This window comes from Wyeomyia smithii, chromosome 3, assembly GCF_029784165.1.
Source record: "Wyeomyia smithii strain HCP4-BCI-WySm-NY-G18 chromosome 3, ASM2978416v1, whole genome shotgun sequence".
Classification (NCBI taxonomy): Eukaryota; Metazoa; Arthropoda; class Insecta; order Diptera; family Culicidae; genus Wyeomyia; species Wyeomyia smithii.
Genome location: NC_073696.1, coordinates 141,000,272 through 141,010,747, shown reverse-complemented (window position 1 = coordinate 141,010,747; position 10,476 = coordinate 141,000,272).

The window sequence follows — 10,476 nt, the reverse complement described above, 5'->3', positions numbered from 1 at the left end:
AATTGACAACTTGTCAAACTTTAACGAGATTCTCGGTAATATTTTACCGGGACTCGGAAATTTCAACTGTCGAATTATTACGAAAATTTCGGTAGAATTTACTGAAGTACACATTTTGCGATTTCTCAGATAAATCCAGGAAATGATGAAAACGATTAATTATCCGTATAATTTTATTAATTATTTTGTCAAATGATTCAACTTATTAGAGCATTGGTAGAAACAGGAGAGTTGTGTTGCTTCCTGGAAATAAAACAACATCCATCACTGCAACTTCCATCCTGCGAAGCAAGTCGTTAACCTACAAAATTGAGTAAGGAAAGAATTAATTGTTTTCTTTTAGAATTATATTTGCAATAAACACAAACAAGATCTGGGACATCATATTGTATACTTACTCAACATTTTAGGTTAATCTGAATATTACAGATTTCTCCGGAATGATGATTAACCGCGAAACCTGTTCCTTTTACATCTAAACCGAAACACGAACAAAACTGATAGTGAAGCTTTCGTTATTTTGGCAGTTCTATTTTTCGGAATCTCGGTAAGAGCTTTTTTGGTTCAACGAGATCTCGGTTGATTGAGGTCAAGCTTCCGAGATTCAGTATTTTAGTTTACTGAACTCGGAAATTTGCTGTTTTACGGATTTTTTCGGCAAACAAATTTACGGTATTCCGGTAAACACATTCGGTTTCCGATTTCTCAGTAATTTTGTTACGGAACAACGGTAAACGAAAATGTTTTCAAGTAGTTCGGTATTTTACTTTACCGAGAAAACATTATGCAGTTAAGTGTGTAGAATCAACCAAATACTCGAGAACAATTTCCGCGTTTTTTTTTGGCTGCAAATTTGCAAATATTAATAGCAAATTGTAGAAATAGAGACAGCACAAAGTACAAAATACAATTAATGACAGTTCGCCAATTTTAAGTATAATAGTTATTGAAGGCAACGTTGCGGAACGTGCCACGGTCTAACGCAATTACTCTAATTAAACATACAAGGATAAAAATATACATGCACGCACAAACGAAGAAACCTGCAACAGAATTGTGCTATCGATAATTTGGGAAAACGGAAACAAAGTTAAAAGAGAGTTGCTTAAATATAGAGGACATTTAGTTAAGCAGAAAGAACGCAGATCATTCCGGAAACAATTGACGGACAGATAAATTGGTTAGGCGTCGTACACAAATAACGTTACGCTAAAAATCCGACCCCCTCCCCCATATGTAACGAAAGGTAACGTTCGATATGACTCCCCCTAAAATTACATAACGCTGACCCCCCTCCGAAATTTTTAATTTCGAGCCAACATCACAGTTACGTAACTTTCTCTACTACCACCCCCCCCTTCTACGTAACAATAAGTAACGCAGTCTCAACCCACTTACCCCCCCCCCCCCCCCCCCCCCTTCATGCGTTACGTAATTTGTGTACGACGCCTTTTACTAGATGCGCAGAATTTCTGGGAAATACGACACACACAAACATTTTGCTAACGCTAGCCAGTGACGGTCTTCAGTAATTGGAAACTGCCGGCGGTAAAAAGAAATAGATGAATTGGTAATCCCCAATAGCAACGACCAGTGCGAACATCGGTTGCTATCCAAAATAGCAACGGCCAGCGTTGTGAAAATAGCAACTCAAATGGCAACTCACCGGTGCGCTTGCTCTCAGAGCAAATCCCGATTGAACTTCGAGGTGCATGAAAACGAACTTGCATGAACTTGATTTGCCGCAACTCACCGATGCAAGGATACGGAAACAACCCAGTCAGAATTTCATGGAACGCGATTCGGACCATCGGACCCATATCTCTCAAAATTCATGCGGGTTGAACGAAATTTACTCGAATTCTGTGCTGGACGCTCTTTCTTTCGTTTTTTTCCTGTCTTTCTCGCTTTGGCCCAGAACTTATTCTCGCCGAAAGGAAACGTTGCGAAAACAGATACACGATCAATTGTATTGGTGTGTGTGTTGAACCCTCTTTGTTCTCATCGGTAGCAAACGTAACGCCCACATGCATTTTTAATTTTTATTCAAGTTGATATTAAAAGTTGGATTATTTCGGGGCGCCGTGAAAGATTTTTTTTCGCGTGTTTAGACTGTCGCGGCGGTTTCTAAAGAGTTAAAAGTGTTTATTCGGCTGCTGGCCAACAGTGCGTGGTGTTTTTTTGTGCAAAGTTTTTTGTAATGCAGCAGTGTTGATTTTGTTTACATTCAGATGGATAAAATTGTAAAACTCATGGAAGAGAAGTGTGGTGTTTATAATTCATGAGTGTAGTGGATAATCTAGCTAGTTCTAAACGGATCAAAGCTAGATTAAAATGGAATTTGATCCGAGTGTGTTGTGTATTGTTCTTGTGGCATACAGGAAAAGGTGGATGTTAGATATCCTGGAGAACGGATTTCTTCGACTTTTCTACTTCAATAATTAGTGCAATTGCACTCACCAGGTTTGTTTTTCAGCGAAAATCAAAATTTAATTTCACTGCACTCCTCTAAATACTTTTTTTGCCAAAATAAGAGTGACACGTTGTTTCCCAGTCACTGATAAGCGATGATTTATTTTATATTAGAAATAGATAAAATAATAAAAAAATCGTTTTTGTATATATTACGTAGCTGCAAAAACAATATATATATATATATATATATATATATATATATATATATATATATATATATATATATATATATATATATATATATATATATATATATATATATATATATATATAACCTATATATATATATATATATTTTTTTTTTAATTTTCGTTACGTTATGTCGAGTTACGTTTTATCAAAGTTAAAAATATTTTCATTTTTAATTTATGCAAAAATGTTAATGGTTACTTAAAGATGCGCGAAAACCTATGTTCCATAACCTATCAGTATTTTCAAACTTTTCCTAAATTTTCCAATTTTTTATCGTTTGATTCAAGAGGTTACTCATAGATGCGTGAAAACCTATTTCCCATCACGTATCAGTATTTTTAAACCATTTTCATGCCCATTTAAGACAATTTTCAACAATCATTAATAAATTTTTTATTTGATGCGAGACTGTTGAAGGTAACTCAAAGATGCGCAAAAAACTTTTTTCCATAACCTATCAGTATCTTTAAACCTTGCTTATGCTCATTTAGAGAAAATTTCAACCAGCAAAAAAAATTAATTGATATGAGACTGTGAATTGTTACTGAAGGATGCGTGAAAACCTATTTCGCATTACCTATTAGTATTTTCAAACCTTTCTTATGCCCATTTAGAACAATTTTTGCATTGGTTTCATTGGTTTCTACACTTACTACAAACAGTTTTTTGAAGCATTTTATACCCCATAAACAGTTGCTGTATAATTTATTTTCAATTTCAATACATCTCAAAAAGTCACATTATATCGAGTTACGTTATATCAAGGTTGCCTTATAGCGAGGTACGACTGTATATACATATATATATATATATATATATATATATATATATATATATATATATATATATATATATATATATATATATATATATATATATATATATATATATATATATATATATATATATATATATATATATATATATATATATATATATATATATATATAAGATGTTAATGAAAATAAAAACTATCTCGCTTTGAAACATTATAGAGTGCGTTTACTAAAATCAGTGTGCACTTTGTAAAAATTAAATCTTGCAAAAATGGTTGTTATTTTGCCAAACTTCGTTGTAGAATGAAAAATATGTGATTAGTTGATCAAATCTGCTATTTTTTTGTTTCACGTAGTTGACGGGGACTACTGACTCTCAAAAGGGATGATTTCTCAATCCTTTAAGCTTAGAAACTTAGACTTGATCGACTGAACTGGAAACTTTTTTGTCCAGTTTTTTTGTGTCAAATAAATTTATTTTCTGTAAAATAATGTAATGTAAAATACAATATGTTAATATTAGTTTAACACAATAGCACTTGTATGCCAGTATGAGCTTGATGTTTTTTTTTATTGTCGGCGTTCTATAAAGTTTCTTAACTTTTCGACTGTCGTGGTTCATCGTTACAGGCCGGACTGGATTAACAGGAACAAAAATCATTCCGGATTATCGAGTTTTCCGGATAATCGAATCATAGAAAATATATTCAAATTTGTGTTTAACGGATATAAAATGAATATTTATTTTTTTTATTTTACTTTACTTGGAATGCCCGATGCACTGGCGTAACCATAAATTATTACTGATGCGAAAATGAGCAAATTCTTGAGAAGCAAAAAAATAAATAAATTGGATATTATTTTCATTTTATTCGAACATGGTAACAAATATGTCAGAAGGGTATAGGGCATAATCGAGTCTAAAATTCCGGATAATCGAGTCCGACCTGTATTAGATTTCTATTTTTCTCGTTTATCAGCGCTTAGTTCTAAAAATAAACGTTCCAAATTTTGCCTTTCACTCACAATAATTAATATTAAAAAAATGACCCGAACAAAAGCTTGTGGTAATGCTTATATAAATCAATAAACGCAAAACAGACATGTTTAACAAACTTTAATCTATTAGCTTTCAGAACTGTAGCAAAGCCTAATTATGAAAAAAAAAAGGCATGTTCTGGTTTTCTTTGCCACTAAATTTATTGAGTTTCAGCTCCTAAATTTATTATGATGTTCTTTTTACCATTTAAAACTTCCCAAAATATCTAATAGGTTGGACTTGGGAAAATAAAAAATTACTTTCAGTGTGCTAATGCAATTGGTTCCATTTTTTCAATGAGCAAAAACCTTTCAAATATCAAAAGTATTTTTTCAATGATTAATCGGGAATGTAAATTTGTTTCTTGGATTTTTTGAAACTATTTACTTGATCGTCGCTTTTGTTTGCGAATGTTTTGATTATTGCTTGAAATTTAGAATTGATTTTGATGTCCAACATTTTGTTTTTGAAAAATCATTTTTTTTACATTAAAATCGCTTTTCACGCGGGGAATACCCGACACGTGGAACAACAATGGAGAGCCCGGAATCATCATTAATTCCAAAACTTTTCTAAATACTTCAAACGTAGGTAAACAACGAATTTTGGAACTAACGCGTATTTTACTCGAATTTCCCAAAAAGTCGCTATTTTACGAGATATGTTTCTAAGGGTTTTTCATGTTCATAGCAAAGCAAAGCAAAGCCTTGGTGCTACATCCCGATTCGGAACTTGACCTTCTGTTTACTATACACAGACTTCGCAGCCAACCGTAAAGTGTACAGGACAATTGCGGGGCTAGCGCTACGATCCTACTGACACTAACAGTCTCTCCCGAGACAAGACTCGAACCTACGACAACTGGCTTGTTTGGCCAGCATCGTACCTCGAGACCAGCTGGGGAGTCATGTTCATTCGTATATGAAATAGCACTTCTTTTTAATTTTTCCGGAAGAATTAAGCGATATGATTAAAATTTTTTACGAAATTACATTTTTCTACGCGAATTTCAGAATTTACTCGCGGATTTTGAAATTAACGCGTTTTTTGGAAACTCTCGCGACTCTAGGATACTAAAGTTTTCAAATGCGGTCTTCTTAAAAAACGTTTTTACAATGGACGGGAATCAATTTCAATAGACGTTTCTATGGGCAAAAGACGTCATTTTGTGCTTGGTTTAATTTTTTGAAACAACTAATTTTTGAAAAGCTATTGAAATATGCTATGTTGGGAATGCATTAACAATATATAAGTTACCGTCGGAATCGTCACTGCACCGAAGCGCACCGAGCAGCGACACATTTTTTGATAATTAATCATTTTTAGTGTTCCATAGCGCGATCGTACCTCCTTGCAATCGCTGAGTTAGCATCAGGCAATTCCATAGACAGGTAGAATTAAGTAGATGCATTTTCATGCAAAAGTAATAAAAAAGGCAAAATATGGACTGACCCACCATTGTGCACCGCAAAACGTAACATCACTACAATTGTGGGTCACTTCACTTATTGCACCGAGCAGAATAAATGTTTTTAGTAACATTTTCAACATTAAATCATTTCAATCGTATGGATAGGGTTACAATTGAGTTAAAAAAAATACCACTGCCAATAAAAATTGCTCAGTTTCGTGATCGTAGTGTCGTCTTCGTCTTCGTGTAGATAATATTTTTTTTCCGAAGAAAATACCCTGAAAAAAAAATTTCAAAAAATAGTTAGCAGAAAAATTAGAAACTAATTAGACTGCTCTATTGGTGATTCGAACAATTTTTGAAGCTAAAACGTTTTCTTTGATTGGCATAGTGTCTTCTGCACAGTTGCAGATAACAATTCGGTCCTTCCGAATATAATAATTAAAAAAAATCAAAACATCTTAATTTGTTTATTATTTCTTCACGATTGAATCAATTTCAGTGTTTAGGTATTTTGTTGTATTTTTATGAAAAAAAAGTCGGTATTAAAAAAATTAGCTTTTTTAAATAATTATCTTTATTTTTCTCTTCCTTATTTTTTCAAACAAAAAATATTATAGTTATATTTTCGGAGAGATAATATTTGCCAAAGATACCTATCAAAAAACCGTTTAAGCGGCTCTAAAAATATTTTTAATTACCAATACCTTCCCAAAATAGCATTTTTAAATAGCTCCCCAAAAATGAGACGTGCTCCAGGAAGTTAAACCAATAGCACAAAATGACATCTTTTGCCCATAGGAACAACTATGCAAATTTTCAACCAAATTAAAAAGGGTCGATTAAATTGGGGACCCGTTCTTGTGGAATTGCTCTTTACAAAAAATACAGTCACCTATCAGGGAAAGTTAAGTATGCGTTCATCATTTTTACAATAATAAATTAATCTATACTATAAGGGGTTACTCTCATGTTAAGGAGAAAAAATCGAAATATATTTTTTATTTCTCTTATTCAAAAGGATACGGAATTTCAAAAAATTGCAATTAAAAATATTTGATGTTTTAGACTAGATTATCTTTCCTTTAAAAATCAGAAAGGTCTGAGCAGTAAAAAAAGCAAAGCCTTGGTGCTACATTCCGATTCGGAACTCGACCTTCTGTTTATTTTACACAAACTTCGCAGCCAACTGTTAAGTGTACGGGACAATTGCGGGGCTAGCGCTACGATCCTACTGACACTAACAGTCTCACCCGAGTCGAGACTCGAACCTACGACGACTGGTTTGTTAGGCCAGCATCGTACCTCGAGACCATCTGGGAGGTTGCTGGAGCAGTAGAACCGATTTAAAGTTAATGATGCAAAATCCTTCGTTCAGGTATAGCGTACAGGATTTTTCGTGTTTCTGACAAGTAGTTCTTTCTGTATCATGCTCATTGCGAGGAATGTCGAAAAAATTATATTTTGGTACATGAACTCCAGTGAGTCCAGTTATTTATATTTTCTTTTGAAAAAAAAGGTAAGATCTCATTATTTAAAAAAAAAACTCATTAACTTTTCAACTCTAAAGAAAGAAAAAATACTTTTGATCGCGAGCACACAAGTATATATAAACTCTTAAGAACTTTAAATTCAAATCCTTGTTTAGGCGTTTCTATTGAAAACAACAAAAAGTGCATCAGTTCTAGAACATAGCCGAGGCGCAAAGCAGATGAATAAATGCAGGGTTTTTAAACCTGGTTCGAACCAGTTTCAGTGTTTTTCATGATACACTTTGATTGATCTCAGTGTTTCAAGATTTAAATGGATTTACTTCTGATGACAGAGAAAGAATGATCCTGGTTCGAATCACGCTGAAGTTGGTTCACTGATCAAATCGAGCAAACAATTTTTTACTCTTGTGAAAATGCAATATTCTATCAATGACTCAACAAAATACTGCAAAGCATACTAATTGAATAATAAGTTTGATAAAAATAAATTCTTTATCGAAAATATTTAGGCTATTTGACTGAAATATGAAAAATGTGTACCACGAGCATCGGTAGTTCGAAGTGGGGAGCTGCATAGCCGCAAGGCTACAAAGTCCGCTTTGTTAAGCGGATGCTTTATATTATTTACGAGAAGGATCTGTATGCGGCCGCAGCCAACAGGGAGCTGAGACCTATATCTGGTGTGCTTCAAGCTTCCCAATGCCGAACTTAAGTGAAACGAACCAGCACAAGGGCACCCGAAAAAAAACATAAAAAAAACTTAAAAGTTTCTATAACTGTACATAGTTTATGTTTTTCATTGTGAATACATCAATTTTACATTAAATATCATTGTTCAGAACAATAAAAACACTGTGTTTGTCATTTTCATTCATTGTTATGTATCTTAACAGCAATTTTTTAGGCATTTTTCATATATTTAGAAGTCACTGACAATGTCTTCCATAGTAAAATTATTGTCGATGGTAGACAAAAGACGTTGAGACTACTGCAGCTGCTGGGACTATTGCGACTGTTGCTGGAACTGGTACCGACGATGAATTGTTGCCTCTAAGCAGCTCCGTGGAAACTCTTGGAACAACATTACAGCATGGTTCAACAATCAACTGGAAAGTTCAGAAAGCTCCAAAGGGATTGGTAGATTTGCCTCTGCGGGAATGCCAAGGTAAAAATTTAATGTTCCCGTTATGAGAACAGTTGCTTATGTTTTTACTTTATTTTACTTCTTAGATACGAACGATTCAGCGATTGCGACATCGATCGGGCAAATCCAACACAATTGCAAAGCTGCGTACATACACATGTCTTGTGATTACCAGGAAATGATTCCAATAAATAAACAAAAAGAATAAATCTTAATTTAATTCAATTTAATCTGTTTACGGTATTTTAGATGTTAAAATGATCAAAATAAACAAAAAGAGTAAAAACTCAATTTATTGTGAACTTTTGTTTAATGATTACAATACCCTTTCCGACAAGTCTAGCGTAGTAGTAAAGTTTATTTATTTTGCTCGTTTGGTTCAGCGTTTACCGGTTCGTTTGGTTGTTCTTGCTTCAGACTCTGCGCCACTCTATCTATCCACTCTTGTCATACCTGTCCACTTCTGGGTTGTATATATAAAGTCATATGCGAATTAAGCGCTATTCACACTGCTTCCGGGCAGTGTCCAAGCCGTGGTGCGAATGCAATAAAAAAAAACGCAAATATTTCACTGCCACATAGGGTAATCGTTCCATTATTCATCTCAGCACCTATATTAATCTTATTTCTCTCATTTGTTCAATTTCCCGTCAAATTTCTGCAAATTTTGAAAGTAAATCTATTTGCTTCTCGATTTTGTCAAGTGGGTGAAAGTTTTGCGTTGAAAATATGGTAAAATTTGACGATAAATTGATCAGGAAGGCGTACATCTCGTATATTTGATGCACTTGGCTTGTATACTCTCAATGTGCTCTTTGAAAATAAGTTTTTTATCATAAATTAATCCCAAGTACTTAACCTTGTCGGACCAACTTAAAATAACCCCATTCATCTTGACAACGTGATTATTGTTTGGCTTGAGGAAAGAAGCCCTAGGCTTATGCGGAAAAATTATCATTTGAGTTTTAGAAGCATTGGGAGAGATTTTCCACTTTTGCAAGTAGGAAGAAAAAATATCTAAACTTTTCTGCAATCGACTGCATATGACACGAAGACTTTTTCCTTTTACGGAAATGCTTGTGTCATCGCAGAACAATGACTTTGTGCATCCTGGAGGCAAATCAGGAAGATCTGAAGTGAATATGTTGTACAGGACTGGACCCAAGACTGAACCTTGAGGCACACCTGCTCTGACAGGAAATCTATCAGATTTTGAATTCTGATAGACAACCTGCAGAGTTCGATCAGTAAGATAATTTTTTAAAATTTTGATTAGGAAAATTGGAAAATTAAAAGTTTGCAATTTCGCAATCAAACCTTTATGCCAAACACTGTCGAATGCTTTTTCTATGTCTAAAAGAGCAGCTCCAGTGGAATAACCTTCAGATTTGTTAGCTCGTATCATATTAGTAACTCTGAGCAATTGAAGAGTTGTGGAATGCCCATGGCGAAATCCAAACTGTTCATTTGCAAAAATTGAATTTTCGTTGATGTGTGACATCATTCTGTTAAGAAAAACTCTCTTAAACAGTTTACTTATTGAAGAAAGCAAACTGATTGATCGATAACTTGAAACTTCAGCTGGGTTCTTATCCGGTTTTAAAATGGGGGTAATTTTTGCATTTTTCCATAATTTGGGAAAATATGCAATTTTGAAGCAGCAATTGAAAATTTTCACTAAAAAATCCATTGTGCTCTCAGGGAGATGTTTGATTAGTATATTAAAGATTCCATCGTCACCAGGTGCTTTCATATTTTTGAAATTTTTAATAATTGATTTAATCTCATTCAAGTTAGTTTCAATTATTTCTGCAGGTAAAAAATTCTGGGAAGAAATTAAATCAAATTGACGTGTGACTTCATTTTCAATTGGACTCACAAAATTCAAATTTGAGTTATGAACACTCTCAAACTGCTGAGCAAGTCTTTGAGCCTTTTGTTCATTG